Source organism: Mytilus galloprovincialis, chromosome 9, assembly GCF_965363235.1.
Source record: "Mytilus galloprovincialis chromosome 9, xbMytGall1.hap1.1, whole genome shotgun sequence".
NCBI classification, from domain to species: Eukaryota; Metazoa; Mollusca; class Bivalvia; order Mytilida; family Mytilidae; genus Mytilus; species Mytilus galloprovincialis.
Genome location: NC_134846.1, coordinates 19183492 through 19202080, shown reverse-complemented (window position 1 = coordinate 19202080; position 18589 = coordinate 19183492). Strand labels below are relative to the sequence as shown.

Here is an 18589-nt window from a genome sequence, read left to right as displayed (position 1 = left end):
ATAAACAATCCAGTCTAAAACTTAAAATTCAACGGGATATAGTATATATATATATAGGAAGATGTGAGTGCCAATGATACAACTTTTCAACACGGAACCTTGGCTCACACTGAACAACAAGCTATAAAGGGCCCCAAAATTACTAGTGTAAACCATTCAAACGGGAAAACCAACGTTCTAATCTATATAATCTATATAAAAAAAAAATGATGTTTCTCATCGATGTTTATTATTATATATTTGATTAATTTTTATTTTGTTTCGTTTATTTCGGTTACTTTCGTTCGTTTCTATTTCGTTTCAACCTTTACAGGTTCCCGATAGTAGCGTTCCTGTCTGATGTTGGTGTGGGGATTATCGTTAGGTTTTGGTTCATCAATCAAAGATTAACACCTGAACACTTCAAACTACTTCAAATAATAAAATATCAAAACATAAATGCCTCCGGGTGCGGGAGTTTCTCACTGCATTGAAGACCCATTAGTTGCTTTCGGCTGTTGTCTGCTCTATGGTCGGGTTGTTGTCTCTGACACATTCCCAATTTTCAATCTCAATTTTATTTCAGTTGGAAAAGGTTACATTTTTTCAGCTAAATAATATGTGAAAAGGTAGATTATATATGAAATACATATATATGATATGACACAAAAAAAAAAGTTCCCATTACTTGTTACTTAAAAAGCCTGGTATTTTTTTTCACAGTCGAAATTGCATGGCTATGTTTCTATCCACAAATAGTCCCTCTTCGACACTTTGATAGTCATTTTTTAACACACCAGATGAAACCAACCAAAATGTAAAAAGGTTACACTTTCACATACGCAAATGTTTAAAACCATGATTATATGGAAAGGGTAGCGTACATCAACCCCAGCGGCACCCCTTATCAATTGAGTATTGAAGTGCACCCCACCCCCTTTCTGGCCCGACGATGTCTTTGTAAAACGCTAGGAAAATTCGTTAAATGTAGATAGAAAAGTAAAGTTTAATCGACTTTCAGCATTGATATGTTAACTTCATTTTACAGATCACTATGATTTTAACAATAATGTCATTTCAAACATCTACCGATCTGGACTATCTCTCAGCTTTTAGTTAATAATAAGATTCAAGAATACGGCTAAATTATCATGGGTACAGGGAAAATTGATACAAGTTACGGATAACACAGTTTTCGCCGTACCTTTCAACATGATTTGCAAACAAATGCTTAAAGTAAACTATCTAAAAAAAAACAGGTTGCTTTCATAATAGTTAAAATATGGCGAAAACAATGTAAGCCTGCATCTTTTTGTTTTAAGCTTGTATGTTATTTAGTTTTTGTCTGTTCATTTTTTAGGGGTACCAACCTATATGCGTTGTCTTTTGTGTCGCCCTAAGTCTTTTAAACCACCCCCCCCCCCCTTTTCCAGTCTTCATTGTATGAAACATTATCTTCATAACAAAGTGAAATGTCAGAATAATATGAAACGCTAACTCCATGTGGTATCAAAGTGTCTTTATAGTATATACATTTATCTTAGTGATATAGCAAATTGACAGAGTGTTATAGTCAAATACCTTTATAGTATATAAATGTACCTAAGTGATCTAGCAAATTGACAGAGTATTATAGTCAAATGCCGTTATAGTATATAAATGTATCTTAGTGATATAGCAAATTGACAGAGTATTATAGTCAAATGCCGTTATAGTATATAAATGTACCTTAGTGATATAGCAAATTGACAGAGTATTATAGCCAAATGCCGTTATAGTATATAAATGTACCTTAGTGATATAGCAAATTGACAGAGTATTATAGTCAAATGTCGTTATAGTATATAAATGTACCTTATTGCTATAGCAAATTGACAGAGTATTATAGTCAAATGTCGTTATAGTATATAAATGTACCTTATTGCTATAGCAAATTGACAGAGTATTATAGTCAAATGCCGTTATAGTATATAAATGTACCTTAGTGATATAGCAAATTAACAGAGTATTATAACCAAATGCCGTTATAGTATATAAATATATCTTAGTGATATAGCAAATTGACAGAGTATTATAGTCAAATGCCTTTAAAGTATATAAATGTACCTTAGTGATATAGCTAATTGACAGAGTATTATAGCCAAATGCCGTTATAGTATATAAATGTACCTTAGTGATATAGAAAATTGACAGAGTATTATAGTCAAATGCCGTTATAGTATATAAATGTACCTTAGTGATATAGCAAATTGACAGAGTACTATAGTCAAATGCCGTTATAGTATATAAATGTACCTTAGTGATATAGCAAATTGACAGAGTATTATAGTCAAATGCCGTTATAGAGTATTATAGTCAAATGCCGTTATAGTATATAAATGTACCTTAGTGATATAGCAAATTGACAGAGTACTATAGTCAAATGCCGTTATAGTATAGAACATTTTCTTCGTGATATATCTTTTCCCTTAACATGATATTGTTATTATTATCATAAGGCAGCTGTGGCGTTCCATAGCTCTTTATCTCCGAGGTATCACCATCTCAGTAGTCAGCGACAAATTTAATGGACAAAAACTTTATTGATTTTTAAGCTGTCGGAAACCTTATAATATAGTTTTATAGTCAAATACATACAAAAAGATGTTATGCAGCTGTATACAATAAAATTAACGGTACCAATTTTCTTGCACCAGATGCGCATATATATCTACCTTTTCTGCATTCTGCAAAGAGTTGCAATAGATGTCAGATAAAAACTATTTTGTTTTGAATATAAAACAGATAACTTGTATTAATTGATGTAAATAACAATGTCAATCGAATAAGTCTTTTTGGAAATTGGATCTTGTATTTCTCTTAATTTCTAGGAATAGTCATGAGTTTGACTGTCCCTCTGGTATCTTTCACCCCTCTTTTAAGATTTTCTTGTTGTCAAATACCATTTTAACAGTTTTCAGAAAGCACAAATGATCAGCATCGGCTACGGAAATGTTTAATTGATGAGAAAAACGTTGTGGTCAGAATTTGACACAACATTGGCTCCAGTGTTCCGTTTCATTAAGGTGCAATTCGAGGTCTTCTTGTTGAATTCTGCAACATGACATTCTTTCATGACGGCACACATATAGGTACAATAAATGTCACTTTTCACCGTAGCGCTGCTTAGGGTCAAACTATGTCCCTCATAACTGTAACCTTGAAATCCACAGGTATAAGGAATGGTAACTAATGAATAAATAAACATATGAATAAACTATTTACTACATGGTGTTATTTTTATAAAAAGGTATAATCTACAGTTTTAAAAAAAAATAACAAAACCAAAATACGAAAATATCATTGAAGTATAAGTCACTTCCAAGTCAATGCTTTATTTTTAAACCAATCACTAAGTCAATACTTCAACCGCATTTGATGCAGTACTGTTTTCAAAAGAAAAGAAAGTCAACACTGAAAATTGAAACACCAGAAAAAATAATTGAGTATTAATCAGACCACAAAAATATGATTATGTATGCATATAAATCTATTGATTGGTTATATTTTATTTCTTTTTATAGTTTGTATATTCGTTTTGGTATGTTATAAATCCAACATGTCAATTTGAATAAAAGCCGTTTGCATGAATTAGACAGTTATAATCCTAAACAAACAGGGATCGTACATTGATCCTATTTAATGCGTAATTGTTGCATACAGAACATAACAATATATCCCCTTTTCGTTTATGAATGTGTTAAAGTGGGGCATCAGTGGTCAGTTGATCTAAATCGAAATGAAAACGATAATGAATAAAGGGTATACAAAAGATCATCTTAGTTCTTCATACTTTTAGTGTGTATGCTTAAGGGACGACATCAAAAGTTCAATGTAGGATGAAACACTTAATTCGCATAGTTTTATCAGAGACCCCCCCTTCCCCTCTTAACTTAATTTGGGAAAAATTGCCATGAACTTCAACTTCACATAGTGTTAAGGGATTTGGATCATTGAGCCGTATGCGAACATACTGTCCAAACAATCTGGTATGGCATGAAGCATTCAAAAATGTTATTGGTGCTTGCTGGTGATAACACAATTCCCTGACGCTGTCCACAAACCAATTGGGGTTGTTTCTGCATGGTTTAATCACCTCAATGTCGAAATTCGAAAATCTGTCAACTGAAAGAATGAGAACTTAATTTGAAAATGAAAACATGAAAATTTAAATTATTTATATTAATCCTGACATAAATAACGAGTGCAAACAATATCCACAAAAATACAAAATATTTAAGTAAGTGCAAGGTCTGATAATCAGCACAGAGAGTGTTAAACCATATAAACGGGAAAAAAAAAATTATAAATTAAATCAATTTATATCAAAAGGAGAAACGAGAAACATTTATGAACCACATCAGGTTCCTGACTTAGGACTTAAACACATCTTAGAGATTTAAGTATTTTAACGTCATTGACAGCCAAAGAAGACATGACTAGTTCAATGCTAAAATTTTTATCGACAGGCAGTAAGATAGTTAGGAGCTAAGATCTATATAAGAAATGAACGTGAGTGTGTATTTATTTATCCGTTTGAAAAGAATACAAATTTAGTAATGTTTTAATTTGCTGAAATCTAAATCTACATTTTTCCCAATGTAAACTACATGAATATTCAAAGATCTAATTACAATTTTGGTAAAATAACCTTTACTTATAAATTTGTTTAAAGGGTTCAATGAGTTTATATGGATCACATAGTGATTTATTGGCTTCAAGTACAATATTACTGTATATTTTAGGATGTGAAATACTGTTTTTAATAATTATTCAGGTAAATTTACTAATCACATCTTTGCATCGATAAAAAAAATTTAGTTAAAGTTTAAGTAATTGATAGTAACAATATACCTGGCTTGATAATCTACCAGTGATGCATTGATTTCGTTCGTTAAAATCTATGACGTCACTACACATTCTACAAACTCGGGCTTAACGAACGCGTTGGGATATATTAACACAGTATAATGGAGCCAAAGGAACATCTCCGTCTAAATATTTATAATTATATTGTGTTTTAATGAGAAAGAAATAACTTGTTCAAAAGTTCAAAAATTCTGTTTAAAAAACTTCTTGTCTGAAAGCAACCAACGAAATGTAGAACATACCACAACAACCATCATTTCTGCCAAAGATAATCACATTGCTGATTTCATAAATGGCACCAAGATCGACTGCCCACCACGATGATTCATCTACCACGTCAGTATGTGTACAAAAATCTCCTGTAGATGGTAATTGTAAGTAATCGCCATCTACCGCATTTTGAGAATGTCTGATACTTCCCATATTGGTTGACTGCTTGGTTGGTTTGTTTCTTGCAATTTCCATTGTATCTATAGAGTGCATATAAAACAAAATAAATTTAATTTATTAAGTAACAACTTCGAGTATGATATTGGACTAAACATGATTATTAATGTCTGTACAATACATCATTGTCTACTCGGCAAATAAGGTTTCACTTGGTAAATAGGGAATAACTCGGCAAAAACAGTAATTTAAAAGATACTTCCTTTGCTCGAGAGATACAGTAACAAGAAGGTAAACGTCAGGTAATATGATTTTGATTGTCTCTGGGTTTTCATTCAGAACGATAAAATTGTTACTTAATTTAAGATGTCGTCTGCAAGACTATGTATATTTACACCTTATGAACATGCCGAACGTCAGGGTATTTTATGCTGATTTAAGTAACATTCATATAAAAAAAAGCTTTAGTAAGCAGATGCGTTGTGGTTTGTGGTTTCTAGTTTGGTCAATGCGTGGTATAGTATCACAAAGCTCCTTTCATGTCGACCCCAAATTACTATTTGAAACATTTATATGACTGCAATGCGATTTACTGCTTTTGTGTCGCTTTGTGTGTTCTTATAAGGTATATATTTTCAACCCTGATCACGTATATCAATGGATGAAGGCAGCACGGTGACCTGTAGTTGTTCATGTCTTTGCTGGGTTTTTTTTTGTCATTTGTTTTGTGTATAGTTGTCTCATTTCCAACTTCCAACGAGCAATGGCAGTATCTTTCCAATTACTTTGTTATATTGCGTCTAATATGAATTGCAACATTTACAGTGACTAAAGAGGATGAAAAGTCCTCTGTTTCAAGAAAACAAGAAACAGAAAATGTAAGAGACACTTGTTACAGTTACAGTTATTTGTCCATTAATATAAAATGAAAAAGGTCAGTCATACATGTACTAGATCCCCGCTGGCTGTAAGTAACAAATAGGTATACATTTGCGAAAACGTCAACCCCCCCCCCCCCCCCCGGCAGAAAAAAATTAACTGAAATCATAGTCGGCCACCGGAGGCCCTTTTGTGGAAAAAAATTAGTTGATTATATAGGGAATTGCTGAAGAACGACTGGAGGAACCCCCTCCGCCCCTCTGTCTGTCAGCGAGCCCTTATAAAACAATCGTGATCCGCCACTGCAAATTACCTTGAGAAAGTGAAATTTGAAATTTCATATACGGTATGGGCCTAGCTCATTATTGAAGGCCGTACGGTGACCTTTAGTTGTCAATTTCCGTGTTATTTTGGTCTCTTGTGGAGAGTGGTCTCATTGATAATCATACCACATCTTCTTTTTTATATATACCATGTGTATATCATAGTAATAACCATGCGATGCCGATTTCATCAAATTGTTAGGCTTTTTCTGATGTTAGAATATAGTTGTGGTGGAGAGACATGAAGAAGGAAGCGATTTTGACAAAACTAAGCACTCTAAAGCAACAAATGATATAAAGATCGTCTATCGAATGTATTGAAGGTAAATAATACAATTAAAAAAAATCATTTGGACCTTAATTCGTTTTGCATTATACAAACTGCAAAAGAACAATATCAACCCGACCATATGATTTTAATACGACTGCATTATGATCTTTTTTATCACCAAGATATAGATGTCTTTTCTTTCAAATTCACATAGTAGGTCTGTTGTTAGGTATTGTCTATTGTCTTCTACTAACGTATCACCTATCGAGAATACTAGTAGACAGTCATATATATAAGAAATCAAGGAATCCAGTCAAGATTGCTTCTTTCAGTGACCCTGAGGCCACTTACACTAGTCGTATATATTTGTATATACTGTATTGGTCATTACGTTCAGTTGGTCATTTTAAATTATTTTTCTACTGCAACAATATCACTTGCACTTGCACTGAACTGACATTTCTTTTGCTCCAGACCCCCCTGGCGTATGGTGTTCCCTTTTTGTCTTTTTATTTAAATAAATGTTTGTTTTCAACCACCTTTTGTTTTTCATTTTCAGTAAATGGTGCGATGCCTCTGTCAGCGTACTGATAGTCATAGGGGTATCACAAGACCAGTAGCCTGTACTTCGGCACTGATTTGAATTTTCAAATATTTTGGCCTCGAGCATCTTGAAGATAACTTGATTGTCCAAATGTATAAATGGTGCAGAAAAATTGATACGTTTATGTTATTGATGATGGAGGTGAATTCAGAAAAGTGATTCCAACGTCTAAAGTCTGCCGTGTAGTTTTTTTCTCTCTTTAATGAACTAAAAACAGCCTAGCACTTGATTTAAAATACTTGTATATATATATTTGTTTTAAACCAAAAAAAATATATCATGTTACAGGTGCCTTATGATGCATGAGAATCGGAACAAATGACGAGCTATAAGACATATAGCAGCAAATATAAGGTCCACTTTGCCCGAGGTTGTTAACAATAGTTAAGTTGCGACCAATCAAATGTGATTCCGACGCACACAACTAATAAAGAATTAATAGATAACTTTTCAATCAAATTGAATGAAAGATTGAATGTGAAGTTTATTAATATGAAATGGATCTGTTTGTTTACATTTCAAAAATCTAAAGAACATATGTAAACCGACCATTTCATTTTAATACAACTGCAAATGATCTTATCTGTATTACTTTTTTCATTAAAATATTGAAACCAACATTGTTTCTAAGAGTGTCTAAACGTCTTTTCATCTAATAAAAAAACCCGATGTGATTCATAAATAGAATAAATAAATGTAATTCACCAAATGTAGACAACAACAGAAGGCAACCAATGGGTCTTCAACGCATTCTTGAAACACATTTTATTATTTCTCGGCGTACATGTACTTCCTTACATGGCAAGATGACGAAATAAGTTGATCAAAACATGCTTTAATAATATTGCAGTGGAAGCTTTGTATGTTTTGGAAGCATTTTTCTATTTCACAGTAAAATTAAACCTGTAATGAATTTGAAACATATAAATAGTATGCAGTAGCGGATCCAGACCGGATTCTGGGGTAGATAAAACCCAATTTTTGAACGATGACTGCTTTTGAATAGGGATACATATATATCATGTATATGTTTAGAACCCCAGAATTTTAATGTTGGTTGAATCCCCGATGGTACATGTTTTTCCATAAAAATAGTCTAGCAGATAGTAATTAAAAAGCAACTACCGAGACTGAAATGCGATTTTAATGTTTACGATTTTGAGACAAATCCTGTTAAATTTATATAAAATATTTCAAAATGCGAGTTTAAATTATTGCGTTTACAACGCTGTCGCATTTTTCACAATAATAAAAACCTCGCATTAATTTCTGAATTTACAGTATCACAATCTAATAATTATTTTAATAATTATACAATTAAAACCGAACACAAAACAAGTGTACAATTCTAAAATAAAAAAAAATTACGTAGATTATTATAGGTATTTAAAACAGAGTCTGTAAAATTAAAATTGAGAATGGAAATGGAGAATGTTTCAAAGAGACAACAACCCGACCATAGAACTTGTACATATATACCTTAGAATGTTAGAACTGTACCAGTTAATATTGAATTTTACTATTTTATGTGCAGTCTCTGTCATGTCTGTTGTAAATACATATAATAGCCTACGTCAGTTTAGTAATTTAAAAAAATTGTACATGCGTTTGCGATTCCGATATTAATTGTTTTAATGTAGGATATCTGTTATTCGAAACATTTAATATGTATTTAACTAAAATGATATTAAACAATTCACTTCTTTGAGATGATATTTATATTCACACAGAGGGAATACAAAATGAACAGAATACAAAATAACGTACCACTTGCAGCAAATAAAAAGCAGAAAAAGGTCCACAGAATAAAAAACATTTTACATAACATGTCCATTTACTCCCTGCTGTAGTCGACACCTCTGACAACGGACTGTAACAGAGATCATAATAGTCAACGTAAACTGAATTATGATAAAGCCTTTATAGTTAAATCAATTTCAATTTTCAATTTCAAAAGTAGACGCTGCTTAATTGAATAGCAAAAAACAATTTCCGATTATCAATGTGTGTATTGCTGTGAAAACTCACAAAATAAAAGCCTGAATGAGGAATTTCATGATAGGCTTGGTCCAGTTTATACATTTACAAGTTCCTCTTATACATGATATTTTGCTTTCGATCTCTATTATTCTTAAATTGGTTATTATAAATTTAATTTATCCACACGCAGCCTCGTTTATTAGTATTTGTATATTTTTGTCGTTGAATTGGCTTAGCTTAGGAATATGAAAGCTTGTGAAAATGGATTAATTAGTGTTATTCAAACGAATGTCTGTGTTATTATTTTGTGAAATGATGAAAGCGAAGTGGAAAAAGATATATGTTTAAGCTAGATTCTGTTTGTTGTCGCCGCCATCTTATTCACATCAATTTGGTAGAAAAAGTCATCTATCCAAAAATAAATAAATTTTAGAGCATATACCCGAAGTCTTCTTAACAAATCATAAGAACGTATTATAATTTTATATCTGGGCGTCACTGAAGAGTCTTGTGTGGACGAGGCGCGTTTTTGACGTATTGAATTTTAAACCTGATGCTTTTTGTTATTCATTAATCATGTGTTTCTTTGTCTAATACGTTCTCCTATTTATTTGTATTGTAGTCCTGTAATATTATGTTGTCATTTCAATGTTATATTTAACATTGCCATAAAAGTGCGAGGTTTGGCATGCCACAAAACCAGGTTCAACCCACCATTTTTTCCTTTAAAAATTTCCTGTATCAAGGTATGTTTAGCTATACAACTAGCTTAACTCTACCATTTACTTAAGCAAATGTCTGTACCAAGACAGAAATATGACAGGCGTTTGTCATTTGTCATTCATTTTGTGGTCGAGATTTTGTTGTGTTTTCCAGACTTTCCAGTTTTTTAATGTACCTTGGAAATCGTCTTGTTTTTTAATACTTTTTTTAATGGATGCAATCCCAAGGGTGTGTGTTTTCATTGTTTTTCACCCTTTCAAAGTAATGTTAGCTGTCAAAATTAATGTTTGAAAATTCGAAATAAACACTTGTATTTTTGTTAAAAAAAAATACGTAAACGTCTTTCAAAAGAAAAATGCCCTAAAGATAAAGTTTAAAATGCCAGGACTCCTTATCATGCTTAAAATATATGAACATTTCGCCCTCAAACTTACCATTGACAGGACCGGATGTTAACATAGCTATTCAAATCAATACACAATAATCAATGAGAAAAACATATTCCGTCGGATATAAAAGGCACCGACATGAATAATATGAAACAATTCTCTCGATAAAAACTTATGACATATGTCAAACTGGATGATTTCAAATTCCAAATTATCAATTTCCTAATTTTCAGCAGTAACAACCCCTTTGCTCCGTCGTATGGTGTTTATCTCAATTAATAAGTTATGCTCGAGCATGTTCATACTATACGACCTCATATACTGGAGTGTGTTCTTTATGCAGAAACAGCTTAAACAGAGTTATGAGATTATGAAAGATTAAAAATGTCACTCAGTGTATTTTATAGACACCATCAAGAGTGGGTTGATCTATAAGATGTGTCTATGTCTCAACTAACTAAAGACATTTTACCACGTCATAGATTGTGGTTTATCATCTATATCATCTATGTAATAAATCATGAACGTGGCCATTTCCGAAATAATGAATTTTGTGCAGAATTTGAATTTGCATTACTTTACGACGTGTCTCGGTATTTTATATATCCAATAATTTCTGGTATCGTTTCGGTTGATTAATGTATTATATTTGATGGTTTGTAGTCTAAAAAAAAATTAAAAAAAACTTCAATACCATCATTGTCGTGATAATTGTCTCGCCTGGTGTTGTTAATATAATTGTGGTAAATTCATAAAACATATTCGTTACATCATGATCAGTACGTCAATGTGTGTGATGTCCTGTGGCGTCTATCGGTGAAGACAGATGTTTGTTGTTGTTTTATGGCTGGAAAGTTGTGTCTCATATTAAAGTATATGTCTGAGCAGTATTTCTGTTATGTATATTTGTCATTTAAGCAATATTTAAACATTGCCATACAAGCAGGAGGTTTGGTTAGCCATTACATCAGGTTCGACTCAATTTTTTTTCCTGTACCAAGTCAGAAGTATGACAGTTGTTATCTTAAAGTTTGTTTCAGTGCATGTTGACTTTTGTTTGTGTTGCACCTAAGTTTTACACTAATATCTAACGTGTTTTTCTCGGTTTTAGTTTGTAACCTGGATTTGTTATTTCTTAACCGAATAATGACTTTTCAACACACGTATAATACTGTTGCGTTTATTCATAACAAAACAATTTATAAAAACCAAATATGACAGATATGAACCACTGAACTACATGCTCCCGACTTAGGACAGGCACATACAGAATGTGGCGGAATGCACATGCTTTTGATCGTTCAACCCTTCTTTAACATTAGACAGTTGTGTAAAAGCATATCATAAAAACAAACATAACACTAATCAGATCAATTCAACGAAATCATGAAACTAAAACACAGATTGACATTGATGGATATATCCATCCCTGATGCTTCAAAACATAAAACACATAGAGTGCAGATCTGAGAGTATTCGCATTAACTGATCGCTGGTTCAAACCCAATAAAAAAACTAATGAAATAAATCATGTTTCCAAGACTTCAATATCAATAAGTACCCATCAAACATCAAGTTGATTAAAGAAAAGGCGTCAGTAACAGTTTAATAAACCAAAAACTAAGACTTTATACAATTTCAAAAATAGGTATCAATATATGGTAGGACCATAAAAGGACGTATGTGAAATTATTTAGTATGGTTTGAATTTACCTTTAACAAAATCAATATCATGTGAAATATTTAGTATGGTTTTAATTCAACAGTTTAGTAAAACAAAAAATAAAGACTTTATGCAATCTCAAAAATAGGTATCGACATATTGTAGTACCATAAAAGGACATGTGCAATTATTTAGTACGGTTTTACTATACTTTTAAAAAAATAAATATTATGTGAATTATTTGGTATAGTTTTAATTTACTTTTAACAAAATCAATTTTAATACAAAGAAAACATTATTCTAAATTGTTATAAAAGATGTGGTGGAATTATACATGTTTTTGAGCGCTCAACACTTTTCTCACCTGGGACAGTGATGTAAAAACATAACATCAACACAAAAATAAACTCATCTGATCAATTCAACGAAAACATGAAACAAAAACACAGATAGGACGTGGCAGTGTATATCCACCCCTCATGCTTCAAAACATAAGGAACACCTAGTACAAATCTAAGCTGATTCGCATTAACTGATCGCTAGTTCAAACCCAATAATAACTAATGAAATAAATCATGTTTCTAAACACTACAATATCAATAAGTACCCATCAGACATCAAGTTGATTTAAAGAAAAGGCGTCAGTAACAGTTTAATAAACCAAAAACTAAGACTTTATACAATTTCAAAAATAGGTATCGACATATTGTAGTACCATAAAAGGACATGTGCAATTATTTAGTATGGTTTTAATATACTTTTAACAAAATAAATATCATGTGAATTATTTGGTATAGTTTTAATTTACTTTTAACAAAATCAATTTTAATACAAAGAAAACATTATTCAAATTTTAATTACAGTGTTGGTTTGATAACTTTAAAGAATTGATTAGTTTACCTGGATCGTATTTAAATTTTCAACTTTTTCAGAAATAATGGCTGACAGTAATTACTGATTTCTATCATATTATGTAACATTCCAACATATGACTATAGTTTTTAAGATAGCCCTACAGTCACATTATTTTAAAGTATTGATCCATCTGAACATTTTGTTGAATCCCAAAATAATTGTGATGTTACAACAGGAAAAACATTAAGAATCACATTATGGAAATAAAAACACATGGTAAATACTTAATATGTAAGAGCATATTGGAGAAGCTAATTATTCAAATGACAGCATCTCATGGTACCAAGTGTCGAGCTGTGAATGTTGATCTCTGACCACAAGAAAAACAATATGGTCTTATCTTAATATGTTGTAATCAAACTTGTGATTTGGATGGAGAGTTGTCTTATTGGCACTTATACCACATCTTCTTATATCTATTAACTAGCTAGAATGATAATAGATGTAAACAAAAATAACAAAATAAAAGAGTAAAAATGAAGAGGTAATCAGATCTAAAGTAAAGACATATATATAGAGATCTAAAAGTAGCTGAAACAAAATGTAAGGCTTCTGACACATGTTCTAATAACGCAAAATGATTTGAATTTGAATCTGACACCAGCAACAATCCTTAATCTAGACAAAACATCGAATTATTTTTTTAACTTGTACAATGAGAAGTATCAGTTTTAATTTGAAAACGAAAGTTGTAGTATGAAAATATTTTTATTGCATAGTTTTTAATTCTGTTTTATCTTTTTTTTTTATCTCCAGATAGAAATGAACAAATAGCTGTGTGCATTAAAAATTGAATTGTATTGTTAATGTCACTCGTCTAATGTACCTCAACGTATATGATACTATCAATTACCTTTTTAATTTATCGACCTATAGTATAGAATGTCATTACGTTTCTGAATTCCGCAAACAACAGTGTAACAAATATGAAAGTTATCCAAGTCAGACCTTTTTTTCTATGATTATTTTTTCAACCAGGAAATACAAACATAAAGACAGAAATTCTTAAACATATACGGATATATCAGTTGGTTTTCCTTGTTTAACATCATGCGTCTTAAAAACACAATTTAACATAATTCCTACATTTTTTTATAAATTTAATTCTACTGAAGTGCTTTCCTGTATTTATCTTTTTCGCATTTGAAATGTGTAAAGCCGAATAATTGAAAGCCAAGAATGTATAAGAACAGAAAAGACATGCCACCAAAAAGAACCTAAAATAAATGATCAAATCCGTTTAAGCTCAAATATTGTTTCATTCTACTACAATTCATTCGCAGTATTTGTTTGCTCATTTATACAAAACGGAACCAAAATGGCTTCTTGAAGCGATTTGTTTGCTTCAATTGTTCACTTTCATTTATAATTTTTCAACAAAAATCTTTTTATTTTTTTCTATAACTTTGGAAATATTACCCAGAATGCATTAGATTTTGAAACAGCAAATTGCAAAATAATAAAACATATAACCGGAAGCACAATATGTCAGTTAACGCCATGTCTTAATTTACTTGTAACTTTTTTGTGTGATATTAATTCTTTAGATACTATTACTGACGTCTGTTCCGTAATTATACCAAATGTATCATATTTCCAATTTTGGCATGTTGACTAAGCGTCAATGTGCAAGGCCGGTGGTGCATGCATAGAAGATGACGCTTTAACAATTTACGAAAAAAAAATATGACAGACATAAACGGACGACAACCATTGAACTACAGGCTCCTGACTTTGAACAGTCACATACAAAATGTGGTTGAATTAAACATGTTTTTGAGCGCTCAACACTTCTCTCACCTGGGATAGTGATGTAATAACATAACATAAACACAAAGAATAAACTCATCTGATCAATTCAACGAAAACATGACACAAAAACACAGATAGGACGTGGCAGTGTATATCCACGCCTCATGCTTCAAAACATAAAGAACAGCTAGTACAGATCTGAGCTGATTCGCATTAACTGATCGCTAGTTCAAACCAAATAATAACTTATGAAATAAATCATGTTTCAAACACAACAATATCAATAAGTACCCATCAAACATCTAGTTGATTTAAAGTAAAGGCGTCACTAATTAGTTATCAAAGGTACCAGGATTATAATTTAGTACGTCAGACGCGCGTTTCGTCTACATGAGACTCATCAGTGACGCTCACATCAAAATATTTATAAAGCCAAACAAGTAAAAAGTTGAAGAGCATTGAGGATCCAAAATTCCAAAAAGTTGTGTCAAATACGGCTAAGGAAATTTATGCCTTGGATAAGCAAATACTTAGTTTTTCGAAAAATTCAAAGTTTTGTAAACACATGAAACAGGAAATTTATAAAAATGACCACATTATTGATATTCATTTCAACACCAAAGTGTTGACTACTGGGCTGGTGATACCCTCGGGGACGAAACGTCAACCAGCAGTGGCATCGACCCAGTGGTGTAAATAGTTATCAAAGGTACCAGGATTATAATTTAGTACGCCAGACGCGCGTTTCGTCTACACAAGATTCATCAGTGACGCTCATATCAAAATATTTATAAAGCCAAACAAGTACAAAGTTGAAGAGCATTGCGGATCCAAAATTCCAAAAAGTTGTGCTAAATACGGCTAAGGTAATATTTGCCTGGGATAAGAAAATCCTTAGTTTTTCAAAAAATTCAAAGTTTTGTAAACAGGAAATTTATAAAAATGACCACATTATTGATATTCATGTCAACACCGAAGTGTTGACTACTGGGCTGGTGATACCCTCGGGGACGAAACGTCCACCAGCAGTGGCATCGACCCAGTGGTGTAAATAGTTATCAAAGGTACCAGGATTATAATTTAGTACGCCAGACTCGCGTTTCGTCTACATAAGATTCATCAGTGACGCTCATATCAAAATATTTATAAAGCCAAACAAGTACAAAGTTGAAGAGCATTGAGGATCCAAAATTCCAAAAAGTTGTGCCAAATACGGCTAAGGTAATCTTTGCCTGGGATAAGAAAATCCTTAGTTTTTCGAAAAATTCAAAGTTTTGTAAACAGGAAACTACAGTTTAATAAACCAAAAACTTTATGCAATTTCAAAAATAGGTATCCATATATTGTAGGACCATGAAAGGACGTATGTGAAATTATGGTTTTAATTCAATTTTAACAAAATCAATATTAATGCAAATGAAAACAATATAAAAAGATTTAATTACAGTGTTGGGTTGATAACTTTATAGACTAAGTGTATATCTGAATTCCAATAAGAACAGTTCAACTAACATAAAATTAACCAAGTCAGACCATGTTTTTTTCTAGGATTATTTTTATGCCCCACCTACGATAGTAGAGGGCATTATGTTTTCTGGTCTGTGCGTCCATTCGTACGTCCGTCCGTTCGTCCGTTCGTCCGTCCGTCCGTTCGTTCGTTCGTTCGTCCGTCTGTCCCACTTCAGGTTAAAGTTTTTGGTCAAGGTAGTTTTTGATGAAGTTGAAGTCCAATCGTTCCCTATGATATGATCTTTTTAATTTTAATGCCAAATTAGAGGGTTTACTCCAATTTCACGGTCCACTGAACATAGAAAATGATAGTGCGAGTGGGGCATTCGTGTACTGGGGACACATTCTTGTTTCATCCAGAATTTATAAAAATGAAGAACTTAAACTTTTAAACATATACGGATATATCAGTTGGTGTTCATTATTAAACATCATGCGTCTTAAAAACACAAGTTTAACAAAATTTCTACTTTTTCATAAATTTAATTCCACTGAGGCGCTTTCATGTGTTTACCTTCGTCACATTAGAAATTTGTAAATTTGTGAAAGCCAAGGATGTATAAGAACCGAAGAGATATGCCACAAAAAAAAAAAAACAAACCCGTTTGAGCTCAGATATATGTTTCATTCCACTACAATTCATTCGCAATACGAATCGAAGACGAGGTCATCCCATGATTGAGAACATAAAATCTGAATGAATTTTATTCAGGATCTTAAAAGAGTGTATGTCCTAAAGTTCATTAGTGCTCCGTTTAGTTATGAATTTATCAGATTGATTTTTAGATCGTAACTGTGAATCATTGGCATCAACACGGGCAAACGAAAAGGAAACAATTACAAAATGGCATTATTTCTATTAGTTTATACACTGAAGATTTGTTTTCAATATTTAAGTCTATCTTATGTTAGCAGAAGTCCAAATAATTATCCATTCCTGAGATATAATTAGAGTATGCTCGATTTTGCCGTTCTATACGACCTACTATTTTTACTACCAGATGTGCTTAAAATAATTTCAAGTGGCATTAAACAAACAACAATCAATCAATCTTTGTACCATTTGGCAATACTAGTATCAATTTTACTTTATTTGACAAATAGGTCTTCTTTTAATTTATATTGAATATTTATAGTCAGCATCTTTGTAAGGCAATCGCCTATGACAATTTTAACCTTTCTTTTTTAAAGACACGAATTTTCCCTCGGAGTAGGGGCAATACGGCCCTTATTTAGCCCAACTATTACCACAGAATTTAAAAGTGATCATACCTATTCCTAAATTCGTCGAAAATAGACCGTGTTCAAGGTATTCAGAAAATTAAAAAAAATAAAATTAATCGAGTTACCATGGCAACAAACCGTGACAAAATCTGCATATTTTGTAAAATGTCTTGAATATCCTTGTCTTTCATCAAATGCTAAGTATGATTTAGATCCAAAAGTATATGTGCATCCAAGAAAAAACTTTATATATGGTGGGATTATTTTGATAGTCATAATAAATTTTCTCTTTATAAAATATTTTGTTGTTTCTTGGCTGCGCAAGATATTTCCGTAATGGAAATAACAGTGAAAAATTGCATAAATTCTGTAGTTTTCATAGTTTTAGAGAAAACAGTAAATACTATGACGTGATATCGACGTCATCAGATAAAAATCTTTATGTTTTTCATTTCCTGACCCTATGCATTTCCAAACATTATGTGCAAATTTGAAATAGTTTTCAAACAATTTATTTTCTTGGGCCAAAACTGGCCCTTCTAACTATAGAGGACGGAAATTACTTACTGCTTTAAAAATGCAATTAAAAAAGGGCTTCATGTCGTTTTCGATCGTTTTCTGATAACCAGTTCTCATCAAATTAAACATATTTTTATAACAATATCATGAATATGGAGTACAGCTTTTTTTTTTGGCCTCTCATAATCATGATTTTTTTTTTGGATTGCTGCTCGTAATGTGGCATCCCTCTAGTTGCTCATGTTAGAACAAACTGGGTAATTCGGTAGGTCTCATTTGGGGAAAAAAGAGCACGGTAGTGTACAAGAGTCAACATTTAGTTCCAATAATTTGCATTCAGTCATCACAATCTTCATTTATTTGCCTGCAGTAACAGTCAGTGGCAACAATTATATTTTTATTCTACCATGCAACATTTTTGTCAATATTACTTATACATGTTATATTTTCCTTGATTAATATTTGTTATTTTAATGTTCAAATTTGAAATCACAAGAACTTCGAATGGTTATGAGATGCAATTGCCACCTTCCGGACAAGGAAATTTGCCCCTGAATTCTATAT

General features: G+C 31.9%; 2 long non-coding RNA genes across 2 annotated transcripts in view; both read right to left on the bottom strand.

Annotated features, from left to right (window-relative positions):
- Positions 1-2502: 2502 nt before the first annotated feature.
- LOC143046680 (uncharacterized) overlaps positions 2503-18589 on the bottom strand; it is a 61609-nt gene continuing 45522 nt past the window's right edge. Inside the window, exon 3 of the long non-coding RNA XR_012969225.1 lies at positions 2503-3207. This is a non-coding gene — a long non-coding RNA (uncharacterized LOC143046680). The remainder of the gene's footprint in view (positions 3208-18589) is intronic.
- On the bottom strand, positions 3937-9220 carry LOC143046679 (uncharacterized). Its single transcript, XR_012969224.1, has 3 exons — positions 9119-9220; positions 5130-5357; positions 3937-4143 (listed from the first exon to the last, which is right to left on the bottom strand). It is a non-coding gene; the product is annotated as an uncharacterized LOC143046679 (long non-coding RNA).